This window comes from Embiotoca jacksoni, unplaced genomic scaffold, assembly GCF_022577435.1.
Source record: "Embiotoca jacksoni isolate LCO1_2020_lvr unplaced genomic scaffold, fEmbJac1.0.p SCAF_57, whole genome shotgun sequence".
Classification (NCBI taxonomy): domain Eukaryota; kingdom Metazoa; phylum Chordata; class Actinopteri; family Embiotocidae; genus Embiotoca; species Embiotoca jacksoni.
In genome coordinates, this window is record NW_027185411.1 from 286,691 (window position 1) to 305,320 (window position 18,630).

Below are 18,630 nucleotides of genomic sequence, written 5' to 3' on the forward strand. Positions count from 1 at the left end.
CCGACGGTGGCGCACAGCGACCTCTAGCGACCGAGGCGCGCAGCGGCCGGCGGCTCGATGACGTCATTGTTTTTTAATTCCAGGCGACCACCGGCAGAAAATGAGTTTTTTAAATTAATTTACATGGAACCCAGTCATACAAATGGACGTATCGGCAGGCGACACGCATTGTGTTTGCCTTTTAATCTAATCCTCTGAGGCTGATGTGAAATAACAGCGCGCCATTTCAGTCCCAGAGAAGGCTGCTTTTTATTATTATTTTTTTTCCTTCCTTCAATTACACTGAGCTGTAAATTGCACCACGTCTCCCCAGAGTGATGTCTGGTTGCAGACTTCCACCGGGGGAACTTTGACTGTGTCATCAGATCTTAATGCGATTGTGTTATTTGTTTTCCTTGAGGATATATTTGATATTTTTAAAACAATTTTTAAACATATTTCTCCCCCTCAAGAACCATCACATTTGCTTCAGGACAAAATGGAAATGCACCTCCTTTACACATCCACAGAAGAGAGCGCAATTACTGCAGGACTACAAATACCTTCACAGAGTATTCTCTGCACTGTGTATTCATACTAATTCACAATATTATTCCTAATGGTCTCAGCAAGACACTAATGGGACGCCTGACGCTGCTGGCTCTAAAAGGCTCATCAGCAATTCAGAGCTCCTGCAAACACTCGGCCCTAATTATGTAACACAATTACACCGAGAGCTGGAAACGGTATTCTAACACCGTCTAACACTCTGCTGCTCTGCCTCGGTCCTCGTAATAGCTTCTATACGTCGGACCACAGGTGGTGTCCAATCTCCGTCCTCGGCCTTCCCGTGAGGCCTTTTGTGGCCTGTTGCAACACAGGACTGCGAATCTCGCTCAGTAAACCAGTAAGTGACAAGCTACAAATGCCAAGCAGCTACTTTCTGTCAGCTTTCCAGGTATCCGAGCTTAATCCCTTCATAAACCTCCTCCACATTACACGACATCCTCCCACTGCACGGCGGGCTCCCACAGGTAAACAGTTTGATGAGATTTGGGCCACAATACATCGATAGATCTTCGCTGGTTCATGTCTACCTCACAATCATTAGCTGCCCTTATTGCTCTAATTTGTCCATCGAGCTATTCTGTCCACTGACCCGCTCTCTTTAGAGACCAACTGGAGTCTCTCCTCTCACTTAAAGGGACACTTACACACTTTTTAAGACGTGCGAGGCGGCCACAGGACGAGAAGAGTCGAGGAAGTCGCTGTAGCAACACTCAATAACAAGATGTTATATGACATTTAGAGAGCTTTGGAGCTGTCCTCGTGTAGCCCGACGTTTCAGACGGGTGTTTGGTATTCACATCTTCTAATGTAAATCCCAATTCATCCACAAAGCACTGTTAGCGTAGAGTCAACACCGTTGTTTAGTTTTGAGTTCCTTGTACCAACATTTATAGAGCTGAAACAACCTAATTGATTTAAGTTGAACTAACAACACACACAACTTCATATTGTCAGCAAAAAAATAGAATCTAATGGTCAACTGAATTAAACAAACATGTTTTTATGGGGTAATTTTCTTCATTCTCTCAATAAAACAAAAAACAAATTGTGTTCACTAAACCTAAAAACACATTATTACAATATTTGCAGTGTTTTATTGAACACAAAAATATAAAACTGTGTACAGTTTATTTTCATCGTATCCCATGTCAGCGTAGGGTACTAAACAGTGAAAGCGAAAAACACAAATGATTTTATTGTGTTATTAATAAAGTTCCTGTTTAGTCATTTCTAGTCAGATGAGGGTCGTGTGACTCAGAGTTTACTGTACTTGTACGAGTCGTATCCAATAAACCTTTCAGCGGAGCGAGCGAGTTTGGAGTTATACTCTCGGAAAGAAAGCAAATAAGTGTATTTCTCCAAATGTTAAACGACTGCTTTAAAGACTTTTTGTTACCAGAGTGAAACACGTGGTTGTGCAGTGACTATATAAATGTACATTTAGGACGTATGAAAACTTGCTTTAAGTCAAACCAAATATTCCCCCACATTCTCCTTCTTTTGATCATATCTGAGTTTCTTTCCTCTTTCCTCTCCCGGCGCTCACATTATTCTTTCCTTATCTTCAACATGTCTTTGCCCAACCTTTTCTGAGTCCTGTCAGCAGCATTTGCGCTTTTTTGCCAGCCTTCTCTTCTATGGCTGAATATCTACGAGACGCGTGAGCAACAAGCCGCTGAAAGGCCCTTTTTCTCCAGAGCTCAGCAGCAGGAAGCTCAGACAGCGTGTGGACCATCAGAAGCTGCTCTGCAAAAAAAAAAGAAAAAAAGAAAGAAAAGAAAAGTTGGCTCCTGCGGAAGTGTTCAAGGTCACTGACCGTCAACAGCCACTCCAAATTGTGTACCCCCCCGGCCGCCCAGCTGATGTGATTGCACTCTGTGAACAGCTCTGCAGACACTGCAACAGACACTGAATCCAACAAGGGCTTCCCACTTCGCTCTATTTACTACAGACAACAAAAGCATCATTTATATTACCCTTTTAATATTAAAACATATTATTTTTGTTTTTACATGAAATCAATTCATTTTCTATTGTGATGAAGACCTAGTGAGGTCAAAAACTGTCTTCATTTAAACCCATAATCCAGTCCAATTAAAAGCATCTTAATGTGCTGCACCCCGGCTCGTTGCTTTACATAAAAGCGCCTCAGGATCTTTTTCCCTTCATGTTATAATTCTTTTCATCTTTAAAAAAACACTTTAAGGTTTCTGGAGTTTGGCTCGTGAGAAACCGAGCGAGTGTTTGGCTTTCTGTATCTCTTCCAAAACGCCGTCTCCGGACTGTTGAGACAAAAATACATTACATCAATTAGACTTTCTTTTTTCAGGCACTTTGTGGCTGCAGACCAAACACTGCTATCAGGCTGTGGAACCTCCCACACTGAAAACACCCAACTTACTGAAATGTTAGCCCACCGTGAGGGTATTATTTGGTTCCTTGCAGCTTTCCAGGACCGACCTGGTCAATCGCCCGCGATATATTCATGCCTCTGGTGGAGCTCCAGCTGCTTCAACTCCAGTCTTGAATTCACACATTTGCAGCTGTTTCACACTAAATAAGCAGATGTACAACAAGGTCGCTCTGCCTACGTTGTTATTTGCTTTTCTTCTAAGAGTTGGAGGAAAAAGATTCACATTATCATCATGTTAGTTTGGTGGAGATAAAGCTGCTGCCGAGAGACGTTAGCTTAGCGTAGCATTGAAACAGCAAGCCTGTCCAACGGCAGAAACAAAACGGTGTTTCAATAAGACTTTAATGTGCCCGTTTAAAAAAATACACACAACAACGCTGAACCGGGACAACTCAGTTTTACTTCTTCAGATATTGTAGCTCCAGAAACAGTGAGCTTGAGATGGTAAGACTTTCTCTTTTTTCACTTTTGGAAATATGCTATAGATATAAACACCACCACCTTTAGCGAATAGTAATTATTCTGAAAGTACAGTTTGTGTTTTATAGGCTAACTTAATTCGTGAGGTAATACTCATGTTCGTTTAAAAGTCCAATGTATAGAAAAAAGTAGTTCACATGTTTCTAGCTAGCGAGACAACTATCAGTTCGGCCTACTTCTGATTTTTATCTGGAGAATAATAAGTGCACAGTGAGCATCGTCGACAGTCAAGGTAAAGCGGCTACGTGAAAGTCGAAGTGTGTTTGATCAGTTTTGGGGCGTGGCAGGAGGCGGGGCCTCAATACCAAGACTCCACCCCCTGATCAACGCAAAATAGCCAAATTCTTTTCCGCTGGCTGTAGTTTTCATGGACATTGTAGTTAACTCTATAGGCAGGATAGCAAGCGAGCTGATTCCCGTATTGTCAACCTGAATTAATGAATGTGTGTTTGAAAGCTGATGCTGACATTAGTAGTGCTCACATTAAACCTGCCAATGCAATGGTAATTATTTTTTTACAGTGTTATACAGTATATTTTCCTCATGAACCTCACATATCCACTAATGGGTTAATAGCTGTGTGATGTATTAGTAAAACGATGCATCAGTCTTACCCTGCAGCCAAAACTGTATCCAGAGCTGTAGTTGATGTGGTGTGATCAACCTGTTGTTGTCTGTTGAAAGATAGCATTATATTCAACCTTTCAGCTGTTCTGATGTTGTTGGAAATGCGCCTTTGTCAAAGGTAGACGGTGTTTCCTGTGACAGTAGAAAGGCTTTCTTTTAAATTTGCATGTCTCCACTTTCATCCTCGCTCATCGGTCACGTCAACGTTTTGTGGAATAGCCCGGTTGTGCTAAGCTGTCATTTTATCCGTATGTGCCCCAGTGATTGGGAGGCAAACGTGCCCGTGGTGCCTTTGTAATGAACACGGCCCACTTTGATGAGTGTGAAATAAATATCGCTTGTCAATTATCTAAACTTGTCATGAAAAAAAAAAAAAAAAACTCAATCGGAAACATTGACGGTTTCACACATTATTAGCAGCGTAGATGTGAATCCACCAGTTGAAAAAGCTCTGACCTGTTTGATAATGAATGTGCAGCATGTGTTCGGCCTGCAGTACATCTGACAGTGCTGACCATGGATCACTATGGCCGACCTCATCCATTAATACACTGTGAGCTAATGTTTCTTTGAATATTAAGCAGGACGGCATCATTGTAAACATATTCATTACATATAACACGCTGCTGTCCAGCTGGTCTCTCTTCAGCAAATCTGTGGCATGATGGGTTGGTCCAGGTCTCAACAACCTCTGGTTAAATGGATTGCATTAAATAAAAAAAACATTATTTATGGTCCCCAATGGATGAAAACTACAGATTCTGGGAAACTTGGTACAAATGTTCAGTCCTCATTAACTTAAGAGATCACATGGCAATTTGAATGTCTAATCTTTACAGTTTATACTAGTTAGCGTGGTAATTATGCGACGTAGCTTTAATTCCAGCCTGCGTTACAAAGGTGCTTGATAACACTAAATAGCATATCAAATTAATTTTCCTTAACATTTCAAATTCAGATAAATTACATTTAATTTCTTCCAGCTGAGCTGTTAATGTTATTTTCCTAGCCCCGATGAGAACTGTCGTCACCTAATAGCATCTCGGTAAGTCATTTCAAATGGATCTGTAATGTGTTTGGCACAGTAAATACCTCATGAATCGCTAATATAATTTTTGGGGGATTTTTAAGTACAAAGAGCTAAATTGGATGAGTGAGCCGTGATGTGTTCCTGAAGCTCTGAGGTTACAGAGTCTGCATCTCCGGTTCACTTCATCAGCATCCGTGTTTCAGCTCAGGGAGACGTGATGGAGGACCAGCGACAGCACAGCATCTCTTTCCATCTGACGTTAGACAGACAGGCGGGCTCCTGTTGCCGTCCAGGGCCGGCAAGCCTGATGCCCGCCGCCAAAATCCATTAGGATCGGTTTAACATCAGTCCATTCCCGACTAACCTATATGGCCACGAGAAATGGGGCAAAACTGGCCTCACAGCAGCCTCCGGGGCCTCCGCGAATCCCCGCTTCCCTCATCCTGCCACCCGGCCCGGCTCTCTGAGAAATAACCTCCTCTTCTCCCTTCACTCAGCCGGGGTTAGCTCTGACAATATCACACGCCGGCTGAGTGGCGAAGCTAAGTTGTACAGAGCGCACGTTGTGTGGGGCACGATGACGTTAAACACGGGCATGAATCCACGTTAAAATAATGTGAAAAGAAAAACACAGTGATGCAGATGAATGTATGTCTGATCACCAAGATCCAAACTCTGTCGGTAAAGGCTGAGCTTGACAAATCCAATTACTCCTCATTTAAAAAATTTTAAAAAAAAAGTTAAAAGTGTGGACGGGCTAGCGGGCTTTAATAAGCCCGGTTCCTTTGTATGTTTTCAAAAGCAGCCTCCAGGTTTGAAACAATGCACAACAACATTGATCTGTGTTGCCATTCAAAACAGGGAACTTCAAAGAAGCTCATTTTCTCTCTGGCCCAGCTGCACTGTGGCTCGCTGCCACGGGCCAATCATTATAATGAGTTAAAAAAAAGTGCTTTGGTACAGACAGCTAAACAGATTCACACTGCAGAACGTGTCGGACGGATCAGGAGATGTTCTGGTGATCAAAAGCAGCAGCGTTTTTCTACTCACTTCTCAGACACAAGCTGGTAGTTTTCAGGGAGCGTTTTAGCCCAAAGATTATAACACAAAGTAAATATATTGTATTCGGGAATCTCAATTTAAAAGACATAAAGACCTTTAGTTCCCTAAAATTGCTGACGATACGACGTCCCGCCCACCGATAGCTGTAACCTGACTGCACCACAGGCCTGTCAATCAAACAGACACGCCCCCAAAAACAGGTCTTCTTGAATCTTCTTTTCTAATGAATGAGGGATTATTTTCAGATGGACCTCCAGAAAACTAATAAGAAGGAGTGACTTTAGCTAACAACACCGAGATAACTGATGGACACATTTTATTCACTTTGGATTTGATGAGAGAAGTTGAATGGGAGTCTATGGAGCCGGAGGCTTTTTGGAGCCGACCTCTAGTGGCACTCGCTGGTATTGCAGCTGAAGACACTTCCACATCGGTCTCATTTTTCAAGTACAAACACTTTTATATACAGTTTAAGCGATTTAGTGGATGTTGACTTTTGATGTGAACAGGAAGGTGTCGAATTACCCCAAATAATGTCGTTCTGAGGATCCTGAACGAATAACAATCGACATGTAAATACACAGCGTTGTTCTGCACAGAAATGGGAAGTTGGGAAATAAAAAGTTCCTCCAGAACACATCAGTGAACTGTACGCTCTACTGCTCAGGTTGAGCTCCTTATACAAACCCCATCAAATGCCACCGACACTTGGTGTCACAAATTGGAAAACAAGTTCAAAGGGATCGGGGGGAAGCTTTGGTCTTGACCCAAGTGAACCGGCGAGGGACAAAACGAAACCCTCAGAAAACAGCGAGCTGCTCGTCGAGGTGCTGCAGTGAAAGAAGGATGCTGCTCGCCGTGTTGAAATATATTCGTCGAGCAGACGGGCCGGACTGGGAAAAGCGAGAGAGGAGCTTCGTTGTGGAGCTGTGGGAAAACACACGAGATGACACATGAAACGGAGACGAGCAGATGCAGTTTGCTGAGCTACTGTGGCAGCGTTTGCTCGGAGGCTGCGAGGACGCGTGTCCCACGGTGTGTTTGCTCGTATGAATTTGCGAGCCTCATTTTTTTGCCAGCTTCCTGTTTGCTCAGTTTGGGATTCACGGGCAGCTTCGAAATCCGCTTTAAAGATCGCACGCTTGTCCTTTTCGTCGTGCATTGTCGAGACAGAACAAGCAAATGTGAGCTGCAGATCGTCAGCTCAGCACACGGACGCGTATTTGCAAATGAGGGTGACCAGAAAAACAGCAGAATCAACAAATGCTGATGGTGGCGCGGCGGCAGGTGTTTAAAGGGCTCGCGGCTCGACAAATAAAACAACGATGAGCACATGTGAGGCGTGAAATCCCAAAACGAACACGGCCTCCGGGTCACTTTATCATGCTCATCGCTACGAACACGACAGCAGCCGAGATGAAGCAGATATGCAGGTACGTTGGACGTTAAGTCCATAAAAAGGCCTTGTTTCTCCCACAGGATGTGAACGTATTTGCTTTGGAAATCAATGGAACCTGAAGTGATGCTTTAAGAATCGAAGAGCGACGCGAGGTGTTGATCATCAGTGCAGAATAAAGGCTTTTAATATGTGTTGTCGAGACCTCCCACGATGGTCTGCGGCGTTTTATTCATTTATTCTTGTAGTTTCCATTTAAATGGGAGGTGATCGATTCTTTTTCTGCGCCAAACTTTCCGTTGCGGAAACCTTTGAGTCATTTTAATCGATCCTGTATGAAGTTCTTGCAGATTTTACAGAAACATGTTATAATCGGAGAAAAAAAGGGCTTTTAATTGTCAAATGTTATAAATATGAAGTTATAAATCCTAAAGATAATTCTTGGACCAGTATATAACAATTAAAATATACTGACACAGCAAGTATGTACATTTATTTTGAAACTGTTCTTGATCATTAAGTCTGTTTTGATCTCGACTGCTTTTATCATCTGCTCTTCAAATTAAACTGCTTTCACCACTGACAGTAATATTTTTCTTTCTCTTTAAGTGACAGGATAGAACAGCGTTTAAAACCTCTGGTGACACTCAACAGGCAATAATCATAATTACCTCAGCATTATTTATTCAGTCATGAGTTTATCATGTCCGTGGCTCTAAAATGAAGCGGTCAACCGTTTGATTTCCTGCTATCGATCGTAAAACTGCAGGACGTGAACATGAATCATCATTAATTCATGACTAAGACTTCTCCAACTGTTCGGGATTATACATGTAATGTTCAAGGTACAATTCAAACAGGATAAAACATTTATTATATTTACAATTTGATATTCTCTATGTGTGCATAGAGGTGTTACCAATCCTCTCCTAAGTCTCACAACTTCAGTTCACTGCTTTCAGTGTTTCTTCTTCAGCTGACACTTAAACTTATTTTAACGTAGTTAACTGAATGAGCAAAAAAAATCCTTTTAGGACTTCCCCGCTAACACGTCAACTCCTTTTTTTTTTTTTTTTTTTTAACTCCAGCCGACATTTCTACACCATTCATTTCTTCCTCCTAAAGCAACACTTCACTTCACTTCACTTCACTTTACTTCAACAGACACTTCAGACCTTTTTAGTTCAGACAATGAGCTTTAAAAAGCTTCATCTCCTCAACCTCCTTCAGCTTTTACTCTTCATACACAGTTTTCTCCCAACAGCTTCCAGTGTTTACTCTCCGGTGTCTTCTTTTAGTTTATTCACCTGAACTCCGACAAATTTCTTTTCAGGACTGCAACAGAAAAGTATTATTTCAACTTTGGTTGACATTTCAACTTCTTTCACTGGTTCAACTTTAAGTATTTTCATTTCCTTCTATTCAACTGGAATTTAAATTCCTCTCAATGCTGCACTTCAAATGACACTTTTCAGCTGTCAGACCAAAACTGTTAGCAGCAAGGAATAAAAAAAAAAAAACCCTGTTGAACACTTTCACTCATCAAGTCACTGACACTTCAGATTTTGTCATTTACAATAGAATCTGACACCTCAAATTCATTCAGTTCTTTCCCTGAGACTAAAACTTCTACTTGTTATCGCACTTCACTTTTAGATGTAATTTCTGCTTCTTTCAGTATTTGTATTTTGACGAGACAATATTTCAGTATTTCAACTATTTCCTATCCTCAGTTCCCTCTCATAATAGGCTATATAAGAAGATCATTGTGTTCATCAGCCACGGTAAATGAAAGCCCTGAATATAAAATCACAATCCTACCTACTAGGAGAAAGAGATGGGCATTTTTAACATAAAAATAACATCTTATGAGAAAAGTCAGTTTCAATGTACTGTATGTCGCTTTCATGACATGTTATTACAAGAAATGTCGTGTAAAAACAGAATAAATTGGATCTAGAAACATTTACTTTATATCAAAAATTGGACGTAGCAGAAGTGCCTTAAACTGCAATACCACCGAGTGCCACTAGAGGTCGGCTCCAAAAAGCCTCCGGCTCCATAGACTCCCATTCAACTTCTCTCATCAAATCCAAAGTGAATAAAATGTGTCCATCAGTTATCTCGGTGTTGTTAGCTAAAGTCACTCCTTCTTCTTAGTTTTCTGGAGGTCCATCTGAAAATAATCCCTCATTCATTAGAAAAGAAGATTCAAGAAGACCTGTTTTTGGGGGCGTGTCTGTTTGATTGACAGGCCTGTGGTGCAGTCAGGTTACAGCTATCGGTGGGCGGGACGTAGTATCGTCAGGTTTCCAATCAGATCGGTCAGATCCACCGCTGGCTCCTCCCCCAGCTCGTCCAAATATGGTCAGAATCTGAATTCGTTCATAAACCAACGGGTCACTGTTGGTTGCCGTTTGGTTGTGAATCAGAAAGTAAAATTGCAGACTGGGTTGGTGGATAAGTGCATAAAGCCCAGTTGACATTAAAGATTCAGACGAGTTGCAGCAGTGTGAACCGGTCCGTCTCAGCTCGACTCCGCCTGAGATTCAGCTTGTCGAGTCGCAACCACGCATGTGAGGCTGAATAGTGTTTTTTTTCCCCTGCTAATTAGAAGAGACACTAACTCCTCTAAACGGAAGAACTGCTCGGCAAAAAGACGAGAGAAATGAAAAGAGTAGTGGAGATCTCCTGTTTCAAGTTCATGGCATTCATTTGCATAAATCCTCCTGGGTGTTCTGCTGAAGCACTGACGGGCAGCTCAAACCTCTCCACCCTCCTGATTCTTTTTAATGTTCTCGCCGTTTCATCACGACAGAAAATGCAACTGTTGCCGTTCAGTCACTATCACCATCCTCATTCATGTTTTCAAACACTACAAATTATATCCAGCTACAATAAAGCAGGAAAAACCAGCAGTTGAATCAGAGGTACAGGAAGTCGTTGCCGTGGAGATTTCCCACCGTCTCTTTTGCTCAGCTTCCAGCACTGATGTTAAAAAGCACACACCGAGCCAGAGGTCTTGGTGTTGTCGTGGATCCAGAGTTTGAACAACCACATAAAGACAATTACAAAGTCAGCCCACTATCACCTGAAGAATATATCGAGGATCACAGGACTCAACAGGATTTGGAAAAACCTGTCCATGTATTTATGTTGAGTAGACCGGACTACTGTAACGGTGTGTTTACAGGTCTCTGTTAAAAAGTCAATCAGACAGCTCGAGTCCTCAAGAAACTGGATCCCATCCCTCCAGTTCGGAGGTCTTTACACCGACTTTACACTCGAACAAAGAATCGGCTTTAAACTCCTGCTGTTGGTCTATAAAGCACTGAATGGTTCATTTCTGATCTGCCGCGACCTTCAGGAACCATCTGGAGCTCTCAGGTCGTCTCCTTTCCGTCCCCAGAGTCAGAACTAAACATGGAGAAGCAGCGTTCAGTTTTTAAGCTCCACATATCTGGAACAAACTCCCAGAAAGCTGCAGATCTGCTGAGACTCTCAGCTGCTTCAAATCCAGACTGAAGACTTCTCTGTTTTCTGCCTTTCACTGAACAGATTTGGGGCTCTTGATTCATTTCTTGCACTGCAACTTATTTGTCTTTTTATATCTTACACCGCACTGTAGCTTTCTTTATTTCTTATTTCAATGTTTTTTAAATGTCTTTTTCTTCAGCCTGATGTTTTGATGCTTTTAACGGTTTTATGTGAAATACTTTGAATTGCCTTGTTGTTGAAATGTGCTTGAAACTGTCAGGTTTCAGAAAGCTGCAAACTGGTAAAAACCCGAGTAGTTAGGAGTTTCAAATCATGAATATGTTTGATTGAATTCACAATCAGTTCAACATATATTTGGCATTTTATGAAAAGTAACCAAAACCTTCCGGTAACCTGTAACCTGGAGTGTTTTTATTGAACCATATTGTTTTTTCCTATATGACAGTGAGCCTGCAGATATTGAGAAACAATAAAATGGGTCATAAACACTTTTACTTTCACCGAACTTTTGGGCTAATCTTGAAATTCATTCAGTTTTTTTTTACAGTTTTGAATGTCAGAGTAATTTAAATCACCAACTCTTCAAGCTGACTCACTGCTGCTGAACGTACGAGTGTTGTTGGCTCACGAAGCTGATTTATGTGTTGGTATTTTTCTTCGGGGGTTCATTTAGGCCTTGTTGCTCTCCACAGACAGCGTCAGCTGCAGATTTAAATTCCTCCTGACATCCTTCCATATATGCTGCGAAGACATTAAGGGATTCCCAGTTGTTTCTGAACCGCGGCAGTCGTTGGAAGGAAGCCAAGCGGAGACATCCGTCAGGGGTTCCCGTGCCTCTTTCATCCCGGATCAAACAATCAAACAGACATGAAACATGCCGAGCTGCTTCTGCTTATTGTTCCCTTTTTTGGGGGAAAAAAGCTGAGCAGGCTATAATGATTATTCAGGCTGCTTCTCTCTCCAGTCGTGCTTGAAGTGACAGTCCGACTCATCTCGCAGCACCTGCCGAGGCAGGGCCGTATATAACTGAGGAGCAGCTGATCCTTGTTACCCCGACACACTGCAGCTTTTTTTGGCTCCTCACTTCATTTGGCAGGTGGGTCGTTTTTTTACCCCGTCGTTGTAGCTGTCATATTGTCCATAAATTCCCTGACAGAAGGGAGGTACATTCATCCCTCCGTCCAACCCTGGTGCACTAATTAAGATCGGAGCGTGCGTGGAGGTGAAGAGCCAGAAGCTCGACCCGCCTTCAGGAACAGCGCTGCATATATTTGACTTTGACGTCAGGTATTTAAGGGTTTGAGGTATAACAAATAAAATGTAAATTTTCACCGGTGGATATCTCGTGGGTTTATCTCTGTGCCTTTTATTCTGTTGGTAATTGCATTTCCCCCCTCAGGTGCCCCGTCATTCATTCTATCTAATTAGCTCTCCTGACCCTCTAAGCATGGCGGTGACCTCTTCATCCGGCGAAGGCGCTGACTTCTGCCTCATCGCTTCGACGTGCGCCCAGTGCGTAAAGCGTGGGACGGATGCTTCCCGGGCCGCTGCGTCCCGTCAGATACATGACGCACTTTCTAGAGATCGTTCTCCAGTGAATTAATGACGTGCGGTTATGACATCTGTTATTGGCGTCCCACAAAAGGTCCACGCCGCAGCTTTGACTTGTAATACAAGTGATTGGTGTAAAACTAACTGCCAATGGCCAGCCCCCCAGAAAGTACCAAATTAATTGGTGACTCGCTGACAAGCGTGCTGCCATGAAAAGACGACTGTGTCTTGCGAGAGCGAGTTTCAGTTGAACAATGGGCCTATTTAAAGCTGACTGGGAGGCTTGTTATAAGGAGAATTAATGTTTGAATTAATCAGCACCTAGCTTTGCTTTTTTCTTCCTCTGTGATTTAGTATCTGCGGGTGGAAGCGGGGCAGGGAGTCCTAACTGGCAAATTAATCATTTATAATCATTCATCTCACTTCACTGGCAAACTGCAGTGCAACAGAAATAAATGTAATAAAATGAACATTAACTGATATGTAAATGACATGTTTTTCTTTCTCCATTCTTCTAGCTGTCTAAATAAAGTTGCAGCTCGGGGTTTCTCTGCAGTGCCGCCGAGAGGAAGCCGGCTCCGACACCAGGCCCCCCCACCGGGCTCGTCTTCTCACCAGCTGCAAGTGAAGCCCGTGTATATCTCTAATATGACTTTAATTCTCCACGGCCTCAGCATAAATCGCACCGCATGCCTCCAGGCGCTCGGCGATAATGTTTCATACACATGTTCTGCAGGGGAGGCGTCTTTAGAAGCTCCCAGCCGAGGCTGAATACAACTCGGGGGAGAAAGTCTGTAAAATGACGTCACACCGAACCTTTTCTTCCCCCAGAGCTCCGCACGACGAATCAATTCAGTCCTCGCCCGCCCGCACGGGGGGCTCGGCTGCTGATACAATGTGATGCGCTTCTTCTCTGTTATTGCTCTCATCTTTCACACCACACCTATTGCTGACACTTGCCACAAGCTGTGTTTTAATGGGGCAGTTCCACCGAGAGGAGACGAGTGCCGCTCGACTTTGACCATCGCAGGGTTAAACGAGGAGAGCTCGGCTTCACCGTCACTGACAATCAGCATAAAAACCGCTGCTCTCTTCAGCTTGAAGCATAATTACATTTTCACAGAAAAGCAGTGGCACTTGTTTTATATGCGCATTTTTAATTTGAACATTAGAAAACCTGAGTGGAAATACTGGGACTTAAAATATAGGCTTCGCTGAGGTGGAAAAAAACAAAGAGACAAAGTGAAATGGAAACAGACTCAGCAAGTCAATCAATCATGACCCATGAAGCATGTGACTTTACTTTACAGCGATGAAACCACTGGATCATTCCTCAAATCAACACATGGAACAACATCAAAAAAATTATTCCATCACATCTTCTACAATGTTTTCATTGGTTTGACTCGCTGCACTCTTTAAAATGGTTTAATGGTTCCCAATTGGAGAATTCGTGCCACTAGCTGTCTGTCTTCATGACAATTTCTCTATTTGCACATCATCAGAATGAGTGGAAATGCACATTTATTTGAAATGTACTTTTGGTGATTTCCTGGAAATAATGGTGAAATGTTAGCAATGGAATCTGACGACAGATTAGTTTTGTTAGAAGATAGTTTGGCGTCAGGCGGCTCAGCAAAGGACCTCCAGCGGCTAAAAGTATCGACACTGTTGTAACGTCGAGTTGTGGTTTACAAAGAAACTGCAAATTGTAACGCGGTTATTTGGTAAACTTTGTGCTAAAATGAATTTGTTCTGCAAACAATCTGAATAGTGACGCGATGCTACTTTTGACATAAAAACACCCTCAACAACACAATCTTTTGTTCCCCGTCACCTTTATTCACTGGAAGTGGCATCGTGTGACTTGTTTCTGTTCTGAAAACATTTGACACAAACTTGGATGTGCACACGTCCCGATCACAAGACCTCCTTCAACTCGTAGAAACCTGGAGTACAGCGGTCACGGTGTTGTGCTGTGCAACAGTCGGTGAACTTTTTGATCCACATTTCCAACACAGTGTCGCTGGCTGGCCTACAGCTGTTGGTACGTTGGCTCTCAGAGGCAAATAAACACCAATAAAACAAAAACGCAAGGTGGTAAATTGCTTCAGTACGAGACCTAAAATAGTAAAATATCTAAATATTAGCTAAAACTAGCCTCCAAGTTAGCGGTAATGCCGGACCGAGAAGCGAGAATAGTAAGATCCTCGAGTGTATTACATTGAGTTTGAGTTGAGCCTGGTTTGCAAATGCAGTCTTTCATTAGTAAAGGGATAAATGTGAGATTACTTCTTTCAGAAGTCACAGAAATGTTTCATCCTCCTCATAAAATCTGAAGATACTGAATTCCTGCTGCAGAGACGTGGATTCCTCAGATGAAAACATTTTGTCGCTGTAAATACAATTATAAAACCATCTGTTTTACTTGTGTATGTTTTTACACCATTAAATGTAAAATTACTTCTGCTTTGAAAATATTCTGAAAACTATCAGTGAAGTTTTGTTTTTCTTGAATGTGAAAACAAAGGTCAATCACTGGAGTATCTAATCTCTTGTTCTTTCTATCTGGAGTGATTAGAAGAGTGATTAATGAACCCACTGTATCTGCAGTCATGTACTGTAAATGCAAAGTGTGCTGAAGGGGAGAATTAGTTGAGCTTCAGAGCAGGAGCTTCTATTACAGGAGTACAACAGCAGCGCCATTAAAAGCACCAGGCTATGACATTACACTTTCCCAGCTCCTCTCCGGAGGTCCCTCCGGGGTCCCGGGTGTCACCGACTTCCCATCTCTGCAGGCCCGGCTCGATTAGCGACTGACCTTTCATTATCGTCTGCACATCATCAGCGAGCCCCGGGGGCACCGGGAAGGGCCAGCGCACCGAACTCCAATATTTTATATCGATTTGTGTGACTGAAGCATGCATCAAAACAGCACGGCCGTCTGGAGGAAGCAGACAGTGAAATGTAGCAGCGGTAATGATCGGAGACGCGACCGAGCCAGCGACGGTTCGGATATAGATCGCCCGCTTTCTGCTTGTTTACAAGTTGAATCAAAGTAGCAGATTGCAGATGTACGTTTTTATTTTGGGGAAGCAAATTTCCCTGTAATTTGTGACCCATTAAGTCAAATACAGGTAAAAAAAAAAAAAAAAAAAAAAAAAAAAAAAAAATCAAAGTTGAAGTTCGGAAACAGTATCGATAGGTATTTTAGTTAGTTTAAGTTTGCTATAATCTGCAGCAGCGACTGTCAGCTCTATTTTTTTTTTAAGGTGCATGAAATGAAAAAATGATCTTTTCAGGATGGAACAAATACATTTCAATCACAGCCGGCAGGTCGAAGACACCACTTCAAGGGACTCAAGAAACAGATCTGGAGGTTGGCGAAGTCTTTAACGACCGGTGGAAAGTCGCCCCGATGCAGCACCTGAGTTCACTGTGATTCATGCTCTTTGATGCAGCCATGAGGTGGTGACAGATTCTTTATGAAGATCCTTTATGATGGATCTCTTCATGTGGAGAACATCTCGACTCCAGCGCCACCCAACGCTCCTTCGGTGTTTGAATTCACCTAAAGTGCCGGGATGGTGTGTTTACTGCCGTAAATTACGGCTCGGGCTTTAATCAGAGCAGGGTAATCTCTTACATCCAGGGTAATCTCTTACATCCAGGGTAATCCCTTACATCCCAACTCATATAACATACTGTTAACTGCTTGTTTGAGCTCAGATCGTTGAAGAATTCGGAAATCCTCCATCGACAAGAGAAATGAGGAGACCGGTAATGGATCGTTGCATTTTCTCGACATTGTTTATGCAGCATTGTTTCAGTAAAAAGGAAAATCATAAAAAGCCTAATGGAGCGACTTTGATCTCGTCTTCAGAGCGAAACTGCAGCGGCCTGAATATTCCCCGTGAGCCTCCACACAGAGACGGGGATCCGTTTTAACGTTAGCATGATAGCATCAAGTGCTGTCTGAAAAAAAGGAGCTTTCTGTTAGAGCAGGATGCCAAATTAGCATTTCCTTTTATCTGATTGGCAGGTGAGGCGGTGCAGGAGGCAGCCGTGAAGAGCTGGGTTTCAGTGAAGCATGCGACCTGGATGACAATATGTTGATATATGACCTCAGCTCAGCCACGTAGGTTTGTACCTCAACGAGGTGTCAGGTCATGTCATGTGACACACTCCACCGCCTTACAGGCTATTTAGGCTGCACACAAGCTGCAGCTCAGTGTCCCAATTCTGATGTTTTTCCCTCATGTGGCCCAGTTTCGATGTTTTCTGATCAGTGTCAACAGCAAAAAGCTGCACACAGTTGCAGTTTTCCAATTCCCACCCGGACCGCATGGAAGCGTGTTGCGCAATCAGTTCAGTGTGTTGCAACCTCTGGTGGCTCGAATACGAAAACACAAACGAGAAGGTTTTTAACGATGCCGTGCCCCCGCCGCTCTGTGAAGATGTCTGCAAATGAAGTCCAATGAGAACACATGCACTGCTGGTGAACCGAGCGGGGAAGAAGTCGGTGAGGTGTAATGAGGGGTAGCTTCTCAAAACAAGGAGTTCTGGTCTAAAGTCTGTGTTTTCATGAGTAACATTTTTTGGGGGGTTTAAAATATGCATCATTATTGTTGGTGGAGGAAAATGCTGCAGAAGCTTCCTGTTTGTTCTCATCTCTAAACAGCTGTTCTCAGGGCCACGGAAACATCGGTTGGTTAGTGCAGCAGCGCAGTTAATGGCTGCCTGAAGATATTCAAGTCAATCAACATCCTCCAGTCTGATGCAAAAAGGCAAATTATTTTCACGCACCGAGTTTAAGACAACTGACTAATATCTCTCCTCTAAAATCCATCTGAGAACTTTGCTGGATGCAGTTATGCAAATGCTCAATTTTACTTTCAGTGCTTTCTTTTGAAAACAGTACCTATCAGGGGATTTTCTATCTGCAGCACATCACCACATACTGTGCATCATTTAAACAGCCAAAACTTGGATTTCAGGTACTTTATATTCTTTGCACAGTATAAACTTTCCCCCAAAAAAGATTTAATCTACATTTAATGTACAGATAATTGTGAATAGTTTCCACCTCATCAAAAACTGATTTAGCGAGTAAATTACATAATTATAGCAATGAGTCAGTTACACTTCTGTAACCTCTTCTAAAAATTCAGTTACAAACTCCACCAAATGTAAAGCAACAGAAATGAAGCACAACAACTACTACGTCTATTTCAGTCATAGTTGGACCAGGCTGCAATGTTTGGTAACCTTTTAAAATAGTTTCAGATGTGGTCTGGTCCCAGTACAGGAACCTCCACGGGGAAACGGGGTCATCAGGTATTTTGTTACAGGAGTGTAAGTTGACAGCTCTGACTCGATATTCGGGCCACAGCAAGGAAGAAAATACAAGCAGGATTTAAAAAAAAACGTTGAGATGTCGAGAACAAAGGTAAAAAATTGAGAGTAAAGTTGAAATTAATTTTCCAGAATAAAATTACATTTCAAGAGAATAATCCACACAACTTGCTTTTGTACACGTGATCTAAAATGTGTTCATGTAGATGAACTCCTGCTAATGTTCTTCAGAATCGGTTTTACTAAGAAGGAAATTCTGTCTCTTTTAGTGCATAAAAACAGTTTGGTGATAAATATTTTGACTTTGAAGAGCTTGTCTGTACAGAATGACAAACCGCACAAACTCGGGGGAAGCGGCTGCATTTGCGCCGACAAAACTAGCTGATGCAACGGTATCCATGGTTACACCTGCAAATACACTGCTCCAAAAAATAAAGGGAACACTTAAACAACTCAATGTAACTCCAATCAATCCCACTTCTGTGAAATCAAGCTGTCCAGTTAGGATCAACACTGATTGAGGATCAGTTTCACCTGCTGTTGTACAAATGGAACAGACAACAGGTGGAAATGAGGCAATTATCAAGACAACCCTATAAAGGAACGGTTCTGCAGGTGGTGACCACAGACCATTTCTCTGTCCTCGTCCTTTCTGGATGATCGTTGGTC